The sequence below is a fragment of the Palaemon carinicauda genome, chromosome 13, assembly GCF_036898095.1.
Source record: "Palaemon carinicauda isolate YSFRI2023 chromosome 13, ASM3689809v2, whole genome shotgun sequence".
In the NCBI taxonomy this organism is placed as follows: Eukaryota; Metazoa; Arthropoda; class Malacostraca; order Decapoda; family Palaemonidae; genus Palaemon; species Palaemon carinicauda.
The window spans coordinates 39,952,570-39,973,195 of NC_090737.1; the positions used below are offsets into that span (position 1 = coordinate 39,952,570).

The window sequence follows — 20,626 nt, forward strand, 5'->3', positions numbered from 1 at the left end:
GAGTTGCAGGCACTACAAGAAACTATCGAGTTTGAGTGGGACTCGATCTCAGTTCGGCAGATCAGTAGAAAAAATGAAACGCCTGCCCAGTATCATTAGCCGTTATTGAGGTAATGAATATTTTACCCGAATAATTGTTTTTAACCAATGAAGCCCATTGCCTCGCTCTTGCCGTCTTCCTAAAAACAGTGGCCCCTTAAATGAAAGTAGTTACCGATGCTCAAGCCAAGCGAGTAGCACGCACTGGCTGTAAAGGTGCCAATACTAAGAACTCCTTAAGTGGAAGTCTCGTGTTGATATAGATCTTATGAAAAAGCACCATACAGGATATCTTAAGTCTATGGATTATATCATAAATGCCATTGTTGGTACTGACTTTTCTTATAACTTTACCTAAAGATTAATATTCCAGTGAACTAACGTCATCTAAGCTGGAAAACAGAAAACCAAAAAATCTGAAGAATCGTAAATGCGCCATCTTTATAGATGCTGGAAGAATCCAATAATATTAAATAGTTTTACCTGTGTAGATAGAACATTATTCTTCCTTATTCACTACGCAGTTGCGGAACCTTTCTACAAATCTGTTTAAGTGATTAGGAACATCTTTGAACATCTTGAAAAGGCGAGTAACTGCAACATGAGTTGCATCCCCTTAGACCGATTGCAACATCAATGCACTTCCTTTGGATCCCTGTGCCCCGTAGCTGCATCCACTTTGTATCCTTCTTTAACGTCTTCGTTCTATCTTACAGTCCAATTTCGTAACTATTGCATCAAGTGCCATTGAGGGGATTTCCCTTGTTTCACCTCAGAGCCCAAAGGCCTCCCTGGCGTAGTGCCGGGTCATATTACCCAAAATCATAAATTTGTAAACCCATCCACTAGTGAGTGTTGCATTACTGACGTTACTGTTCTGTTTAGTTTTCTAAGTCAGCAGTCCCATCAAAGGCTCCATACTCATGGACCCCGGAGAGAGGTAGTGCTGTCAGTGCGCCTCACGCAGTGTACTGTAGGCATTACCTTAGTGTCTTTGCAATATTCCTTCGGCCCCTCGCTGCATCTGCTTTATATCCTTCTACTTTACTTTCTTTCCAGCTTCCTTTCTAATATTTTGCAGCCCAACCTCTTCTAACTTTTACTTCCCTAGTTTAACTATAGGGTTTCCACCCCGTTTTATGAATTCATTAATGTAGTCCATTTTGCAATGGAACACAAATTCACATAGAAATTAGGTCACTAAAAGAAACATTACCAACAGATTTGTGCTGCCTGTTGCTTGAAAACTGTAAGTGATATGATGATAAAATATTGATCAATCCTGCGAAACTAAAATTTCAAAATCTTTGCATAAGGGTCTTAGGGTTAGCCACGGTAACGACATCAATAAAATCCGTTTAAAGAAGGCTAAATCTCCGGGTCAAGCGAAGGAGAATAATTTAAGCAGAACTAGACTCTGTTGAGGGAAGCAGTTTATTTTTGTTGCATTCCACCTTCCCAAGTACAGTGATTGCCGCAACATTTTACGCTCTCATAGCTCTCATATATGTAAATACTGTATGATAATTGTGGAATATATGATATAGCCGGTAAAAACGCATGTCTGATGATTAACCAGCAAAGAAAATTGCAGAATTTATCCATAAGTTTTTGTATTAAATCAGCACAGAATATCTTTGTTATTATGAATACCTTTTCAAAGGTGAAGAAATGAAATATGATGGCATTGCCAATCTAGTAGAAGACTGGTTAACAGGAGCAAGAACATGTTATAAAGTCCAAAATAAACTTTCACTTTGGGGTACAGTAAAATGCCAAGGAAAATGGACTTTTGTTGTGTTAAGAATTACGAACACCCGCCTTCATCATGGGTTTTTAATGGATGGGTAAACTTCGCCATTCTTTTTTTTTTTTTTTTTTCATAACTCCTTGGCCATCTTAACTGTCCATCATCGCTGGTCCTGTTTCTTGACTTTGGAGATACGTCAGGAGATGCATCCTCTCCCGGTGTGAATATAAGGAAGATATGATAATAATAATAATAATAATGATAATAATAATAATGATAATGATAATGATGATGATGATAGCCAACTTGCAACCCTCGTTATGAAAGTAGGTTGATACTGGACAAGTCTAAGGTCTCCAACAGGTGTAACAGAAGTAACGAATAAACTATACATGAGAAATGATAAGAACAATTATAAAATACTTGAAGATAAGTAACACCGTTTAAAATAGATTGGTCATTTATAAACTGCTTAAAAAGACTTATTAACCTATTCAACTGAAAAATATTTACAAGAAGTTTGAGCTTTTGAAGTTCCACCGATTCAATTACCAGATTAAGAAAATCATTCCACAATCTGGCTAAAGCTGGAGTAAAACTTCTAGAATACCGTATAGTATTGAGCCCTATGATGGAGAAAGGCATAACTATTAGAAGTAAATGCATACATAGTGCTAAGTACATGATGGTAAAGTCTCGGAATATTTGGATGCAAAGGGTGGTCAGAATCCTGAAAAATCTTATGCAGCTTGCACAAAGAACTAAATGAACTACGGTGCCAGAGATTAATATTTAGACCGTAAGTTTTATCCAACAAATGAAGATGAGAGTCAGCAGCTGAAGTAGTCTTTGATGGGTTTTACCTGTTGCCGAAATTATGTACATACCAGTGTTTAAGTTGAGCCAGCCACAGGGTCCAAAGTACCGGGCAAATAAATCTGTAAATTCCTTGAGACCCTGAGATGTCTTTAGGCCCCGGAGCTTTATCCTTAAAGACTTGAGTACTCTGTGGGTAGAATTGAATGTCTAAAGACTTGTGTCTTGTGACTTTGTTTTTGGGGTTCATTTGTGATACTGTGTATTTTTTGTAGTTATTGTTTATCTCCGAAATGTTTTGCTTTTATAAGGAAAATATATTGGGTATTTTTTCGTGTAAGTCACTTGCAATTTTCTTTTAAGATTGAATTAGTATTCTATAGATTTCCATCTATTACAACCAGAAATGAGTCAGCTCTCTCTCTCTCTCTCTCTCTCTCTCTCTCTCTCTCTCTCTCTCTCTCTCTCTCTCTCTCTCTCTCTCTCTCAAATTATTTTGGGTTAATTTAGTAGGACGATTGTAGGTAATGAAGTAAATTAAGTTTACCATGTGATTTTTCATTAGATGAAAAGTTGTATAGATACCGAAGATTAATATTCAATCACTGACGAGAGTGCTTTGTGATTATCCTCTCTCTCTCTCTCTCTCTCTCTCTCTCTCTCTCTCTCTCTCTCTCTCTCTCTCTCTCTCTCTCTCCGTGTTATGAAACCAGTTTCTTGTGTGAATCATAATTGAGGCAATTTTGTAAAGTGGATGTTTTGTTGTTTTCTTTTCTGATTTCTGGCAACTTTGGACTTTCTGAACTTATTTTCTTGTCCACTGGGTAACTTAATTTTCCTTGGAAAGACTCGGTTAGTTTCTTTTGTGTACGAAAATTATGAATCTTGTCCTGACAGACATATTAAGAATATCGTAAATTAATTCTTTCCGAAGCAGACAAAGGTCTGAGGATATTTCTACCTGCTCGTTAAACGTATTTTCCTCTGTCTTTGTTTCTTCCTATATCGGATCTGTCGCAAGATTCTGTTTGACTGCAATTGACACAGTCAATATGAAACTGATATAAAGGTAAAGAATTTTGGGGACAGTTATTGAAAATCTGAGAGAGAGAGAGAGAGAGAGAGGAGAGAGAGAGAGAGAGAGAGAGAGAGAGAGAGAGAGAGAGAGAGAGAGAGAGAGATGCTTGTTACCAATGCACGTGTATGGTGTACACTAAATAGGGTTGTTCTATTGCAAATGATTGACTTCTGGAAGATGCTTCTTCCCTGTGCATAGGAGCTTTCCTGTAGAATTCTACAGGAAAACCGTTTCGGTTTTCCATTTCGTTTTAGCACCCCCTCAAAACAGATGCCTCTCATTTTTCAAAATTTTACAAACACAATTTTGTTATGATATGAGCAGACCTCTCTCTCTCTCTCTCTCCTCTCTCTCTCTCTCTCTCTCTCTCTCTGCTCTGATCAATACCACCGACAGCCACCGTTATGCTATCCACGCCAGTGGCTTCGGCCTGCTACCTTCCTCTTACAATTCCTCTGTTTCCCAGTGGCTTCGCCTCTCTCTGATTGAGTTATTCTGTCGCTCATTTCCCCAGCGTATAATTGTTTTGCATTTTTCCAATTAATGTATTCCCTGTCTGTTAATTATTGGTAGAATATAAAATTATTGCGTTTTTTAATCTCTGTCGCTGTTTAGTTTAAGCAAACAAAGTTGAGATAGACTTGTCTGTCCAAATCAAGCTCGGTCACTGGATGAAAATTGTCAGTAGACATAGTCTGCTTAAAGGTAAAGCACCAGAAATGATGTGGGAAACTCAGAGTGCCAGATAGTCCCACATCCTATATGTGCGGGTGGCCGATCTGTTTATCGAGGGCACAAAGGACCGAATTGAAGAATAAAGTCATGCTAGATCTTTGGAGTAAAATAGGTGGCACAACATTCGCTTCTGTTGGTAATATTTATTACACCCAGTCGTTAAGGGGAACACGGTGACCTACTTCTTCGTGAGCACAAGGGGGGCGAGGAAGGAAATCCCTGTGATGGAGTCTTTTGGATTTAAAAGATAGATGGCGAAGGGGAGAGAGAGAGAGAGAGAGAGAGAGAGAGAGAGAGAGAGAGAGAGAGAGAGAGAGAGAGAGATGGCTGCTGCGACGGGAGCGAATGTTGATGTTGTGGAGGAAGGGTCCCGTCTGGCGGTAGGGGCGGAGTTGTCCGTCCGTTTGGAATCTCAAGCTGCTTATGTCTTCGGAGGTTGAAGATGCTTATCCCTTCGGAGGAGGAAGTTTCCTTGTCAGGTGGGATCTAGGAAGCTTTCTTTTCTCTAAAGATCTACTTCGTTTTCGAGAGTAATGAATTATCAGAATTTTTATTTGAAGCAGGTTAATTCATTCAGGGTAATAATTCTTTAATACGAGTCGAAAAGAGACTCGTTACTATTTTATTTTTATGGCATAATTTAAGTTGAAACTTCAGTGAAGTTTCATTAAAGGATTGAAGGAGAAATTGTATTTTTTTGGGGTGAGTCGAATGGCCCTTGTCTCTTAGCCTTGGCTGTAGAAGAGAAGAAAGAAAAGTTCAGAAGGGATTTCCATCCCCATTTAGGAGGGCCAACTGTCCTGCAAAACTGCCGATTCTTGTCTCTTCAGAGAAGACTTGGTGACTCTTCTTTCTAAGGATTTTCTTTGTTACAAGATAGTATTTTCTATCATCAAATGTTTTATTTTTTCACTGTGTTGAAGAACATTTTTCTTTAACCTTGTTCCCATTAGTTATGTTGTTGAAAAAAGCCTGGTGATTCGACTTGAAAAAATTAATCCTACTTTGGATATTGGGCTAAGCAGGCACGCGCGCGCGCATTTGCGCTCACACACATACACCTACACAGTAAGAAACATCAAATATTTAGTACAAAATAGAAATTAGTTTGGGAGACTTCTTTAAAAAAAAAAAGTCTTTTTGTTACTTGTTATGAGTTTCTGTTATGTTTGCGTTTATTCGTAGAAATCAGTTGAATGTTATCAAGTCAATTTGACATTCATATCTGTTGAAAAAGTGACAGTATGGCAGTAGAACTTAGCCGTTTCACCATGATAGATTAAAATGAACAGTTACAGCTTATTAGTTCTGAACGAGAGAGAGAGAGAGAGAGAGAGAGAGAGAGAGAGAGAGAGAGAGAGAGAGAGTTGATCTGTATTTCATCCTAATTGATTTATATCATCGTTTGTTTAATGTTCAAAATAAATCAATATTTATCGAATAAGCTAAATTTTTTGACGACACTATAATGCTAAAATTATTTTGAATATTTTCCTGCAAACAAAAAGCTAAAAAATATGAAATTCTATCGCAAGTTATATAAATTGAAATGGTTGGTTGAGAAGTCAGAAATTCCCACACATTTCCTTTTAATATTTCACTCAATTCTAAGAAAATCTCATAACAGTAATAAGTTCTAGGAAATAGTTCACCGTGTACAGTTGTTTATTCTATTTGCAGTGAAACAGTAAGATTAGTAGTCAAATATTCGCGTGGAAATGAATTCCTCAATATATTGTTGATTTTGGTTCGAATAGGGAAACAGACTTCAAGCGATATTTACCTCCGCTGAGGAAGCTATGAAATGATCTGAGTTCATTTATTTATTTATCGGTATGTTTGTCTGTTAACAGGATTGCGTCAAGACTTCTTGCTAGATTTTCATCAAATTTTACGCTCTGGAAGACTTCATTAAGTGTTGTAGTCGATCCGGATCGCGATTTTGGTTATTATTGTTGTTATTTTACAGTAAATTCACTCACGGTCAACATATGAAAGGTGGAAAGTTTGGTCCGTAGACTTGAATAAATGTTTGCCAATCTTCATTGGCGGAAGTCTTAAAAACTCTGATTGCTCTTTCTACATGTTTGAAATAGCTTGCTTAGTGTTTACAGTACTGCATTTAACTTATCAAAATAGCAAGGTTTAGCGTTTAGCAAATCTGCTAAAATTGGTTATTCCTATTATCTTGAAATATGGAGCTATTATCAGTAATTTTGCTATGAAATAGTGAGGGTAATAGTTGGTGTTTATGTGTAGAGGGAGAAATTTAGAAGCCGTTTGTTGATGTATTGAGTTCTAGCATGCCTTTTTTACCTGAAAGGTTGAATTATTTATTTACGTTTATATAAACAGTGATGTGAACTGTTTATAATTCTTTTATGGAAATCATAATTGATTCTCATGTTATTTTATGAAATTATAATACGTAAGCTAGGCAATTTATCCCCTCAGTTGAATATTTGACCCATTGGTCATTCTTTTGTTTTTCTTATCGAACCGAAGTCTACGAATTCTGCCGTAAATTATAACTCAAAGTGATAAGGTATTTTGATTGGGTCCTTGAAAATAATGAATTGATTGGCTGTTGAAAAATAAGGATTAGATGGGGTTTTTGAAAGTAAGGATTTGATTGGCTGTTTGAAAATAATGATTAGATGGGCTTTTTGAAAGTAAGGATTTGATTGGCTGTTTGAAAATAATGATTAGATGGGCTTTTTGAAAGTAAGGATTTGATTGGCTGTTTGAAAATAATGATTAGATGGGCTTTTTGAAAGTAAGGATTTGATTGGCTTTTTGAAAATAATGATTAGATGGGCTTTTTGAAAGTAAGGATTTGATTGGCTTTTTGAAAATAATGATTAGATTGGCTTTTTGAAAGTAAGGATTTGATTGGCTGTTTAAAAATAATGATTAGATGGGCTTTTTGAAAGTAAGGATTTGATTGGCTGTTTGAAAATAATGATTAGATGGGCTTTTTGAAAGTAAGGATTTGATTGGCTGTTTGAAAATAATGATTAGATGGGCTTTTTGAAAGTAAGGATTTGATTGGCTGTTTGAAAATAATGATTAGATGGGCTTTTTGAAAGTAAGGATTTGATTGGCTGTTTGAAAATAATGATTAGATGGGCTTTTTGAAAGTAAGGATTTGATTGGCTGTTTGAAAATAATGATTAGATGGGCTTTTTGAAAGTAAGGATTTGATTGGCTTTTTGAAAATAATGATTAGATTGGCTTTTTGAAAGTAAGGATTTGATTGGCTGTTTAAAAATAATGATTAGATGGGCTTTTTGAAAGTAAGGATTTGATTGGCTGTTTGAAAATAATGATTAGATGGGATTTTTGAAAGTAAGGATTTGATTGGCTTTTTGAAAATAATGATTCGGTTGGTTTCCTAAAAATAAGGATTTGATTGGTTTTTGAAAATAATGATTTGATTAGCTGTTTGGAAATTTGATTGGTTTATTGAGTATAAGGATTTGATCTGTTGCTTTGATTATTGCAGAAAGTTTAGTTTGTGGTCTTTTACTATACAACCGTAACCAGTTCATTCCTAGATCCTGCTGTCCAACCTCCTTCGTATTGAATGACCTCCCAGGCCCCAGTTCCGGGCCATATATATATATATATATATATATATATATATATATATATATATATATATATATATATATATATATATGTATATATATGTATATATGTATATGTATATATATACATATATACTGTGTATATACTGTATATCGAGCTTTTGTCGAGCTTTTTAATCTATTTACAAAATGTTAAACTTCTTATGTATTTTGCTTTAGAAACCCATTTGTATAACCGTCTAGGTTCTAGAGTTCTTATTTATGAAATATTGAATGAATAATGTAAATCTGTGTAAAACTAGTCGTAGTTTATACTAATAACTCAAATGAAGTAAGATAACATTAAAATGCTAATCATTCATGTAAAGTTTGTCTAAATTTACTTATAAACAATGCCAAAAACTGTCATTGCAAATTACACCCGTTTCCAGTTGGATAAAATTCTATGGGGAAACTGAGGCAGAAATCTCCCCCGAGATGCGTCCTGACAGTTGCTATAGTGACATTCTCGGCTTGAGCACTTTCCCAGGCACTGGGGCCAGATTTATGAGCTGTAGGAGAAAATGTGGTCTTCACCTGAAGCTTCCAATAATTGAGATTTTTGTGTGTGAAAAGATGTGATTTTGAGGGAGATTGGTATTTTTATGGAAATCTCATGTTTTATTACAAAGTAATTTTTCGAAATTAATCAAAAGTCACTTTTAATGACCTCCGCCAACAAAGTTGGGAGGAGTTTATGTTTTCGCTCCTGTTTGTCTGTTTGTTTGTTTGTGAACAACTTCCTGGCCAATATTTTACTCATAGAGTAGTGAAACTTTCAGGGATTGATTGTTATGTTGAGACGTGGAAGTGATTCAATTGTTGAAATAGCTAGGTCAAAGGTGAAGGTAAAGGGCGAGAAAAAGGTTGACCGAATTAACCCTAACCTTAACCCCAAGTTCGCACATGTTTGTCACACAGCCTTTAAATACGCCTACGATCTAAATTGACTCTGGGAAAGGCAAGCTGGCTTCGAGAAATAAGCTGCCGTGGCAGAGATCCTCACTCTCAGAATGTTTTTCTAGTAGATTTATAATTTCAACGTGCGAAGATCTATGAAGGAGATCAGTAGTTTTTAACGATGAGTGAGTTATTCCTCTTAGAAAAATTCGATCATTTTGATATTTTTCATGATAGCGCTAAGTATCCTACTCAGCTCCAGTGTCGTACCAATTGATCATTTTCTTATTCATTCATTCTGCAGTTTCTATACGCAAAGTTTCATAATTTTCTGCGTTGCAGTTTTCAAAGACAACCAGCTAGGTGATCATTAAGTCATATAAGATCAGCTATTATATATCCACTCTGATCGTCAGAGTAAATACTAACTGCAATGTTTAATTATATCACCATACAACCTGGTTTGAGATTCTTAGAGAACAAACAGAAAGTGATTTTGCCACTTTTCAGCTATTTTTATTTCCGATTAGTTTATGTTATCGGAACTTGGCAAAAGATTTTCACTTTCGTTTCTGGGTAGATTGTGTTATCAAAACTCGGTGTAACATTTACACTTTTTTTTTTCTAGTATTTTCACTCCTGAGTAGATTATGTTATCGAAAATTTGTATAACATTTACACTTTTCTTTTACTATTTTCATTCTTGAGTAGATTTTTATTTATCGAAACTTGGTAAGACACATTTGCGTACATGGTACTGCCCTCTTTAAGAGAATGTCCTTTCTTGTTTACTTACTTTTCTTTATAAACGCACTTAATCGACCAAGTCGACTGTCCTAACTTCCATCTTATCTTTCGTGGAATAATCAGTCCGAGAACTTTATATCTTCCGAGCTGCCATTTCGGTTGCCTAAGTTCTGGAATTTGAAAGTGGAATTGTGAATGTCATGGGACTTAACTCCCGTATTTCCGAGTAATGCTAGAGAATAATGTAAGTTTTCTTGCACAAAGATTTCACAAGTTCTTGAATTTGAAAATGTGAATGTCACGTGACTTATCTAATGCATTTACTGATGATGATGGTAAATAATGTCACTTTTCTTATACAAAGTACGGACTCTTTACAGCAGTGGTTCTTAAACTGTTTTGCCTTGCGCCCCCCTTCTGCATTAAGCATAGGTCCCACGCCCCCCTCCCCATCTTGAAATTTTTGCCAAAGTAGAAAGTATCGTATGTATGTATGTATTGTTTTTATAAACAATATGTTGCCTTTTATATGATATTATACTTCATTGGTTATGTGAGTATATGGATGAATGATAGATTTTTATTTCATTGCTGTTGATTTTTTATAGGAATGCACTGTACTATATTTCAATAAAATAAACATTGTTCATAGAAAATGGGTAAAATAAATATATTATGATGAAACAAAATTTTATCATAATTTTTTTTCAAACTGTTTTAGCATTATACAGAAAATACTAGAAAAAATACTAATTACTGCAAAAATAAACCTAATTTTTACTCTTAATACAATCATTCATGGATCATGGCCACATCAAAAAATATTACACATCCTCCTTAGTAATTGATCTATCCATATTTATGTAGTATTGTAAAAGAAAAGACATCATAATTACTAAATTTTTATTTTCATTGTTACTATTTTAACTACTTGCGCCCCCCTTGAAAGCTCGGGGGGGGGGGCGCCCCCCACTTTAAGAATCACTGCTCTACAGTATAGTTGTTATCTCAAGTATGTTCGTCTGTTTTCATGACTATACTGCACTGCATTACATATGACATGAGCAATTTCATGATAATTTATACACACACACACACACACACACATATATATATATATATATATATATACACATACACATACATACATACATATACACACACACGCACACAAACACACGCACAGACATATATATATATATATATATATATATATATATATATATATATATTTATATATATATATATATATATATATATATATATACATATACATATATAGAATATTACATTTATTGAAAAACTATCGTGAGAGTTAATACACGAGGAGGCTAGTTATATATCAACTCACGAAAGGAGTAATAAACAACCAGATGGAATCTTTGTTGGCATCATCAGACTCACAATGAAATTAATCACAAGGAACTGTATTTATAAAGAATATTTGATCCTAAAAAGCTCAGCTTCTTGATGGCCTCTGATAAATCGTATTTAAGAAAAGATTATAAAAGTGGTCAGTGGAAAACAAATTATGGGTAGAGTTCAAGTTTTGTCCAATTATTTTGTTTAATCAGGTTAAATAACATTGTATCCACGACATATTCCAAAGAATTACTGTGCCAGTTTTCGACCATTGAATTCCTTGATCATCGGACAGTAAGGACGACTATGAACCTTCTTATAACTGCATTTATGATGTTTGGGTCTTGCACTTACGCCCTTAGACGTTTGGCCCCAAATGAAATCAATGGATATTGTATACTAGTATACGCGACCCGTCAACAACGACGGGTTAATGTATAGATAGATATACACACATACGCACCCCCTCTGACCAGGGTATGATTACTCACTTTCCATTCTCCCGAGGGACGGGAAGAGCTGAGCATGTTAATGTATTATATTTCATGAAACGGACCAATGAATTGGTTACGACAAGAAAACCCTGAAGGGAGAAATTATCGTTTCACATTGTCCTACCGATACTAAACAATTGGAAAGGACCGGACAGAAGAAATTTACATTATCTAGAAAAACTCAACTACTCGTATATATTTGGCAAAATTTTGTACGGACACCACATAAACCATAACTGTACTATCCGCTATATGTACGCATTATATGAAATTGGTTCAATAATAATGTAGGTTTGAAATGGCAATTCAAAAGTATCGAAATTGTGGGGCAAAAAATTCATAAGGTCATCAGCAGAAACTTTGGTAAATAATGAGGTTCGCCCACATCATAGACTAGTCAACATTGATGTTGCCTTATTATCCTCCAAAGTGCGTGTTGCTGGCTAATTGGATATACTCCCAAGGTTAAAGGGGGTAGACGAAAAAAAAAAGATGAAGAGGAGTGTGAACAACACAGGTGAGCTTGAGGTGATGGAGAAAGAAACATGAAGGGTTGAACCATTAGTGAAAGCGTGAATAGGAAGAGAATTGCATTGAAAATCATTATTGAATGAGAGAGAATGAATCCATAAGGAACGCTAACAGGAATGTGAAACAGCAACAGTCGTAGTTATGTATACAGATATAAATAGTAAAGATTAATTGGGAAGATATAGTTTATATACCTATATACAGATGTAGTCTGAGTTCCAGAAAATTGCTAAGTTTACAGAGATTCTTGCTTATTTCAAGTGTAGTTAAGAACGTTTCCTTGATGATGTTTAAGGTTTACTATTTGGAATATCCTTTTTTTTCTCTTTTTATGCATACCTAATTACCATAGATAATATCTGCCTCTTTGAATCTCTTCTGATTTATAATTGACTGTCATCTCTCTCTCTCTCTCTCCCTCTCTCTCTCTCTCTCTCTCTCTCTCTCTCTCTCTCTCTCTCTCTCTCTCTGCCGAAGTAACTTGTTCACAAATTCACTTTATTCTTTCATAAATAGGAAATTTCCCTCTTAATACTTGTGTTTATTGGCGTTCATAATTCAATTTCAAACTTACATGGTCTTCGGGACAACCTAGCGTACTATGTTATCTAGGTCCATGAGTTCATCTCAATATAGGATTATTTTCATACCGTTAGAGAGTTATTGGATCACTCTCTGGTTACGGCTCATTTTCCCGTTCCCTCCAGATACATCGAATAATTTGGCTTATTCTTTACACTCCTCCTTTCACACGTGAAAACACTAACATGACTGAAAAAATCTTATATGCTCGAGGGTGTAACTACTGCACTATTCAGTGGCTACTTTCCACTTGGTAACGGTAGAAGAGACTCCTTAGTTATGGTAAGCAGCTCATCTAGGAGAAGGACACTCTATACTATAGCCTCTGTACCATTGTCTTCCACTGACTTGGTTTATTGTTCTCTTATTTGAGCATACACTTAGCCACACTTATTCTATCCATTTCGTTATATCTTTTCCTCATTGGACTATTTTCCCTGTTGGAGCCCTCGGGTCTATAGCATCGTACTTTTCCAGCTAGGTTTTTAGTTTCGCTAGAAATAATGATAATAAAAATAGTAATAATAATTGTGCCGTTTGGAAGTTGCTCTTCTATTGTTAATGAAAAAACTGATAATGAAAATACTGGTGGTAATGAGAACGATGTTGATGACAGAAAATGACGACAATAGGAAGAATGATGGTCAAACAGTAATTGGTGATTCAGTTATTATATTAGGAACACATTCTCGACAATACGGTAAATGTTCTTCACCAGGATAACAAATATGGATGATGGCACGTGGCATTTAATTGATATATAAAAAATCCCAGTTATTCTATTATACGTTTTTCTTTTTAAAAACTACCTAAGGAAAATAACTAAGCATCATCCCTTCTCCTAGGAAGTAAGTGGATGGACGCGACCTCCAAATTACAAAAATACGAAAAATAAGGGGGGAAAATTCTAAAGAGATGAAGCTTTATCATCAAATATTTCTTTTTCTCTTTATTGATATAAGTAACCGTCGTTACAACGCCAATTGCCAAGTCGGAGGTTGAAAACTGTAGGGGTATTACCCGACTTTCAGATGGATTTTTATAACTCGCTAAACCCTCGCATATTCTCTTTGTCTTTGCTGTAGTGCTTTTTTTCTTTTGGTTTATCTGTAGCGAGTAATGTGGTAGAGATAAGTAGTTTTCTTTCAGTTTTTAACTTTCAAGGAAAACTTGTATTTTCTGGTGTCTTGGTTAGAACAAGAAGAGCCTTTGGACTTTCAAGGTTTAAAGGCCACTCATGAATGGCAGAGCCACAAGGTACGGTAACAATGCACTAGCTAGCAGGACAATGGGCGGTATTCATAAAGAAAAGGATATGCTTATACTTGCAAAATATGAAGGAAATCCTTCTACTTGTATTCATAAACATTTCAAACAAAAGCTTCTACTTTTAGAGCAAAAGCATATCCTTATAATCACATAAAAGTAAATGGTTATACATAAAGAAGACCCTTTACTTCATATAAAGAGCATATGCTTCGAAAAAGCTGAGTCTGGTCAGTAGCAGACTGCAGTTCGAAGAGAAAGGTTGGTCTGTCCGATTCTCAGCACGATGGCAGATTTTGTGGATGTGAGGCATGTTAACCAATACATGCCCTGATTACCCACACTTGATCATGATTTCAAGATGTTATTCCGTTTTTAAGAACAAAATGTACAGTGGCTTGCGGACAGATATCTTGTCCACACCTGGAATCTCGATGAAATATCAAGGTTAAGCCATAACTTGGTGATATGCATTTTACATTTGCTTTTGCATGTATAAACAGTTGGGAGGATACGAAGGCTGCTGTATTTAGGGATGTATGTATGTACAAACATAGTATGTATGTATGTATGTATGTATATATATATATTTCTATATATATATATATATATATATATATATATATGTGTGTGTGTGTGTGTGTGTGTATGTGTGTGTGTGTACAGTACATGCAAATATACTGTATTCATATAATATATGAATATAGTTTATATATATATATATATATATATATATATATATATATATATTATATATGTATATATATATAAATTATATATATTTATATGTATGTATATATATATATATATGTATATGTCTGTGTATATATATGTATATATATACGTCGTATAAATATACATATATACACAGAATATTCATATACTACAAAAGCTTATATACATGCATGTATATACACACACATATATATATATATATATATATATATATATATATATATATATATATATATATATATCGATTCGTACCAGAAATACATTGTTCTAAATCCCAAACCTGAAATAATTTAGCTGAAATCAACTATTTCAATTCGGTTTGCTTTAAACCTCAATTACCGTTCGTCCTTCGTCCGGGTATCTTAAAGTTTCCTTCAAACTGCAAAGTTGAGCGTTTAGTGTCTTCAAAACTTTTCAACTCAAATCCATAAATCAAATCACGTAGTTTATTATTATTATTATTATTATTATTATTATTATTATTATTATTATTATTATTATTATTGTTGTTGTTCTTGTTGTTGCTATAAAACAAGAATGGAATTTTTCGCGAGTCCTAAAAGAATTCGGAAGAAAATCTTCTCGGATTTCCAAATGGCTTCAGAAGAAATAGCCATAGACTTAGCATGGAATTCTGAATGCTTCCAGAACGGAATCTCAGAACGTATCGAAAGAAAACTCTCCCGGATTTCCAAATGGCTTCAGAAAAAAATAGCCATAGACTTAGCATGGAATTCTGAATGCCTCCAGTACGGAATCTCAGAACGGTTTCGGAAGAAAACTTTCCCGAATTTCCAAAAGTCTTCAAAGGACATAGCCGTATACTTAACATGGATTTCTGAATGACTCCAGAACTGAAATTTCCAGGAGCAGTCCTGAACAACTCCTCCCCGAGCTTCAAATGACTTCTGAAGACCTGATCTTCATTTTTTCAAACGTAGCCTGCAACACCTCACATGATCTGTATGTAGCTGGCGAAATCTAACCAAGGAATTGCGCGTCAATAGGAGTAAGAGGAAATGAGTTGATGACTGGGAGAAGGATTTCACTTAGGCCTAACTCACAGAGATGGCGTTCTGGCAGAATAGGAAGCTGCCGGTAAGAATTATGTGTTACGTCTTCGGAACACCATCAACTACAGATGGTTTTGGTTGCTGCCGAAGTTGCCGATCGTTCGTTTTATATCGCCCGACCTATAGAAAGACACGGGATCTTCCGTTAGCAGCTGAGCTTTGAAGATCATAATGTATGCGCCTTGAAGGATCTTTTGCTTGGGCTTTTGCGACGATGTCTTATTAAAGGAGACTCTTGGAAAAAATACGAGGCTTTGTATCGGTGCAAAAACGGATTGCGGGGAATGAGGATGGAGGCAGAATGGTTCAACTGAACGGTGAGTGACTTGTAGTTCTTCAACAGGATTGTCCCAAAATTCGCCACTGAAGTAAGGACATATCCAGACGACATTGGTAAATATATCATGTTGCTCGTCATTTACTTTGGCATGATAGTGTATACGGAGAAATTGATAGTATTCATCTCTTTACTCATTGCCCAGATAAGTAAAGAATAAATGCCTTCGATTTCCCTGAGGAATCTGACGAAGTGAGGACTCGCGGCACTGAAATCTCTTTTGAAATCTAGGACACTGACGAACTAAGGAAAAGAGACAATGAAATCTCGAAAGAAACAGATAATCTAATGAGAGAAGATCTTGAAAACTAGAAGACAGGAGAGAACAGCGAAGAGGAGCCTCTAATGCCAGAGGTAAGACAACTAAAAATAGAGAGCCTCTAATGCTAGAAGTAAGGCACCTTAAAATATAGATCGAAGACCCTCAAATGCTAAAAGTATGGAACCTAGAAATATAATATATGTCAAAGAACTTCTAATGCAAGGGGTGTGGGAGCTAAAAAGAGGTCAAAGAACTTCTAATGCAAGGGGTGTAGGAGCTAAAAAGAGGTCAAAGAACTTCTAATACAAGGGGTGTGGGAGCTAAAAAGAGGTCAAAGATCTTCTAATGCAAGGGGTGTGGGAGCTAAAAAGAGGTCAAAGAACTTCTAATGCAAGGGGTGGGTGAGCTAAAAAGAGGTCCAAGAACTTCTAATGCAAGGGGTGTGGGAGCTAAAAAGAGGTCAAAGAACTTCTAATGCAATGGGTGGGGGAGCTAAAAAGAGATCAAAGAACTTCTAATGCAATGGGTGGGGGAGCTAAAAAGAGATCAAAGAACTTCTAATGCAAGGGGTGGGTGAGTTAAAAAGAGGTCAAAGAACTTGTAATGCAAGGGGTGGGTGAGTTAAAAAGAGGTCAAAGAACTTGTAATGCAAGGGGTGTGGGAGCTAAAAAGAGGTCAAAGAACTTCTAATGCAAGGGGTGTGGGAGCTAAAAAGAGGTCAAAGAACTTCTAATGCAAGGGGTGGGGGAGCTAAAAAGAGGTCAAAGAACTTCTAATGCAAGGGGTGGGGGAGCTAAAAAGAGGTCAAAGAACTTCTAATGTAAGGGGTGGGGGAGCTAAAAAGAGGTCAAAGAACTTCTAATGCAAGGGGTGGGGGAGCTAAAAAGAGGTCAAAGAACTTCTAATGCAAGGGGTGTGGGAGCTAAAAAGAGGTCAAAGAACTTCTAATGCAAGGGGTGTGGGAGCTAAAAAGAGGTCAAAGAACTTCTAATGCAAGGGGTGGGGGAGCTAAAAAAAGGTCAAAGAACTTCTAATGCAAGGGGTGGGGGAGCTAAAAAAAGGTCAAAGAACTTCTAATGCAAGGGGTGGGGGAGCTAAAAAGAGGTCAAAGAACTTCTAATGCAAGGGGTGTGTGAGCTAAAAAGAGGTCAAAGAACTTCTAATGCAAGGGGTGTGGGAGCTAAAAAGAGGTCAAAGAACTTCTAATGCAAGGGGTGGGTGAGCTAAAAAGAGGTCAAAGAACTTCTAATGCAAGGGGTGTGGGAGCTAAAAAGAGGGCAAAGAACTTCTAATGCAAGGGGTGTGGGAGCTAAAAAGAGGTCAAAGAACTTCTAATGCAAGGGGTGTGGGAGCTAAAAAGAGGTAAAAGAACTTCTAATGCAAGGGGTGTGTGAGCTAAAAAGAGGTCAAAGAACTTCTAATGCAAGGGGTGCGTGAGCTAAAAAGAGGTCAAAGAACTTCTAATGCAAGGGGTGGAGAAGCTAAAAAGAGGTCAAAGAACTTCTAATGCAAGGGGTGTGGGAGCTAAAAAGAGGTCAAAGAACTTCTAATGCTAGGGGTGGGGGATAGATTTTTGCCAGCGAGGCTTTGGGGAAGGCACGGCGGCGTCTGTGTTCTTTCTGATGCGTAAACTTAATTAAATACAAGTAAAAACAGGGCATTAAATACGTATTATAAATAGTAAACTCTTTCTTATCTTGACAGCACAAATGAAATCTTACAAGTTCCAACATATAACTAAGCGCTCCCGAAACACGAGACAACCTTTTACTTCTGCTTGGAGGATATCCTCGCAAGTAAAAGGCAATCATTATGAATATGGAAAGAAAGATTTGCTTATACTTCTGCCTTTTGCTTCAGAGAATTACCTTGTACTTCTACCTTATGCGTACAAGGATATCCTTCATTTTTTATGAATACCTCCCATTGCCTAGAGACTGACCATACTATATATACATATGATCAGCACCTAAGCCCCCTCTCCATCCAAGCTAGGTCCATAGAGGGCCGGGCAATGGCTGCTGAATACTCAGCAAGGAGACCTACATGCTCCCCCCCCCCCATCCTTAGCTCATAAGGATGGTGAGGTTGCAGACACTACAAGTTTGAGTTCTCATTTATATTATCTGTCAAAGAAATATTGTTATACTCTTAGTCCCCATAAACTATATGCCTTGGAGCATATTCAAAGGAAAAGACCTCATTATGTTATATATACAGATGACTGCTGTGCTGCAGTGTCCTCAGACAAAATTAGTCAGCTCTTATTACCCAGTGAAGCTTCGGTATTTACCACCGAACTATCAACCATAATATTAGCAATTGAGATTATTAAATCTATTGAAGATAAAGCGAATCATAATTTTGTGATTTATACTGATCCAAGATGTGCCATAGAAGCCCTAAAGGGTTACGCTCATAAGAATCAGTTGGTATTGGAAATAAAAGAGCTCCTTGACAGGTTTTATTCCCGTGGGGGTAAATATAGATATATGTTGGATTCCTGCCCATGTTGGAGTTTCGGGTAATGAAAACCCGGATGCTGCAGCTAAATCTTCAATTGATTTACCAAAGCAATCGTTTGCATAACCCACTTGAAGCATTTCGTAGCTACAAAAGGGCAAGAGCAGCGGAATTATGAATCTGGTGGTAATAAGTTAAAAGAAATAAAGCCAGATGTTTTTTTATGGGAATCGTCATCACAAAGAAAAGGAAGACAGAAGTAACTTAGCCAGATTGCGCATAGGTCACACAAAACTTATACATTATTATTATTATTATTATTATTATTATTATTATTATTATTATTATTATTAATATTTGCTAAGCTACAATCCTAGTTTGAAAAGCAAGATGCTATAAGCCTAGGGGCTCCAACAAGGAAAATAGCCCAGTGAGGAAAGGAAACAAGGAAAAGAACAGTAACAACATTAAAATAAATATTTCATTTGCACACCTCGTGAATAAGTACCCAGGTACAATGAGTGTGACTGTAGTTTGACCAAAAATCACATTTTTATCAATTGTGAAGTTTTTAAAAGAGAAAGACTCGTGTTTTGGTGAGAAAAGTTTTACTGACCTTTTATCAGACTGAGAATTTCTCTGTTTTTAGGATTTTAACTCTTTTAAGAAAGATAAGTTTTATTGACAACATTTAGATTTCTTTATCACAGATTTTTACCTCAATTTGTTTAATTTTTATGGATCATATTTGATACATGTTATGTTTTATTTACTTACTTAATATTAATATAAATACTAGTTTTTTTCGATGTTAATTGGGTCAGCTTTGTAATAGTAGATTTTAACTCTTTGGCGGGTTAGTCTTGCTTTTTAATGATAATTGAGCGTGGCTCGAAGCTCAATCCGGTAGAACACCAGGCAGGGACGTTTCCAGTAGGCTGGATATTTAAAGCATGTCAATTTTATTACATTTTTCTGTCTTTTAAGGATGGATAAAAGGATTCCTTAATCCAAGGTTTACAAGGCACGAACGGTTTAAGTTGAACCATTTGTACGATGAAGGCGATATTTTTTTCTTCTCAAAGGAAGAATTGGTCTTTTAAGTTGACTGCGACAACAAAAAATATATAGATTTAGATTAGGTGAACTGCTCTTCACCATTTGGCTTAATCAATAATGAATCGTTTACTGCAGCATTCATAGGGAATGAGCGCTGTGTTGTGGAACTAAAGACAATTGGTGGCGGGTTTTAAATTAAAGCATCAATTGAACTTTTATTTCATGACTATTGATAATAATAATAATAATAATAATAATTATAATAATATTATTATTATTATTATTATTATTATTATTATTATTATTATTGTTGTTGTTATTAGTATTATTGATGTTGATGATAATGATGATGATAATGATAATAAAAGTTTTTGGAAGTAGTCTCACCATTTTGGTTACGTCATAATCCTGTTTAGTTTCACCATACAATAAATAGATTAGTTATTGGCAGTAGGATAGAAAAATATATATTGCTCTGTAACTTTATCCGTTAAAGTTGAAAATTCCATTGGCATTTCCCGTAATTTGATATGGTTGAATTTCAAAAAAAAAAAAAAGAAAAAAAAAAGTTTATTATTGAATTTGAAATTTGGAAAAGGATTTCTATGTTTGTTTTAAGGTTAATACGAATCCTGTTTTGGACTTCCGGGTGTGATGCTGTTAGTAATGGTCGATTATGATCTAAGATTAATTGATTGATTTTATTTTATCTGTCGTTGCCTTCGATGAAGAGTAGCGGTTTTTTCATTTGTCACTGACAATAGTTTT

General features: G+C 35.6%; 1 protein-coding gene across 8 annotated transcripts in view; it reads left to right on the forward strand.

The window, feature by feature from the left end:
* LOC137652292 (cAMP-regulated phosphoprotein 21-like) overlaps positions 1-20,626 on the forward strand; it is a 383,279-nt gene that overhangs the window by 28,321 nt on the left and 334,332 nt on the right. The gene's annotated exons all lie outside the window — the stretch shown is intronic.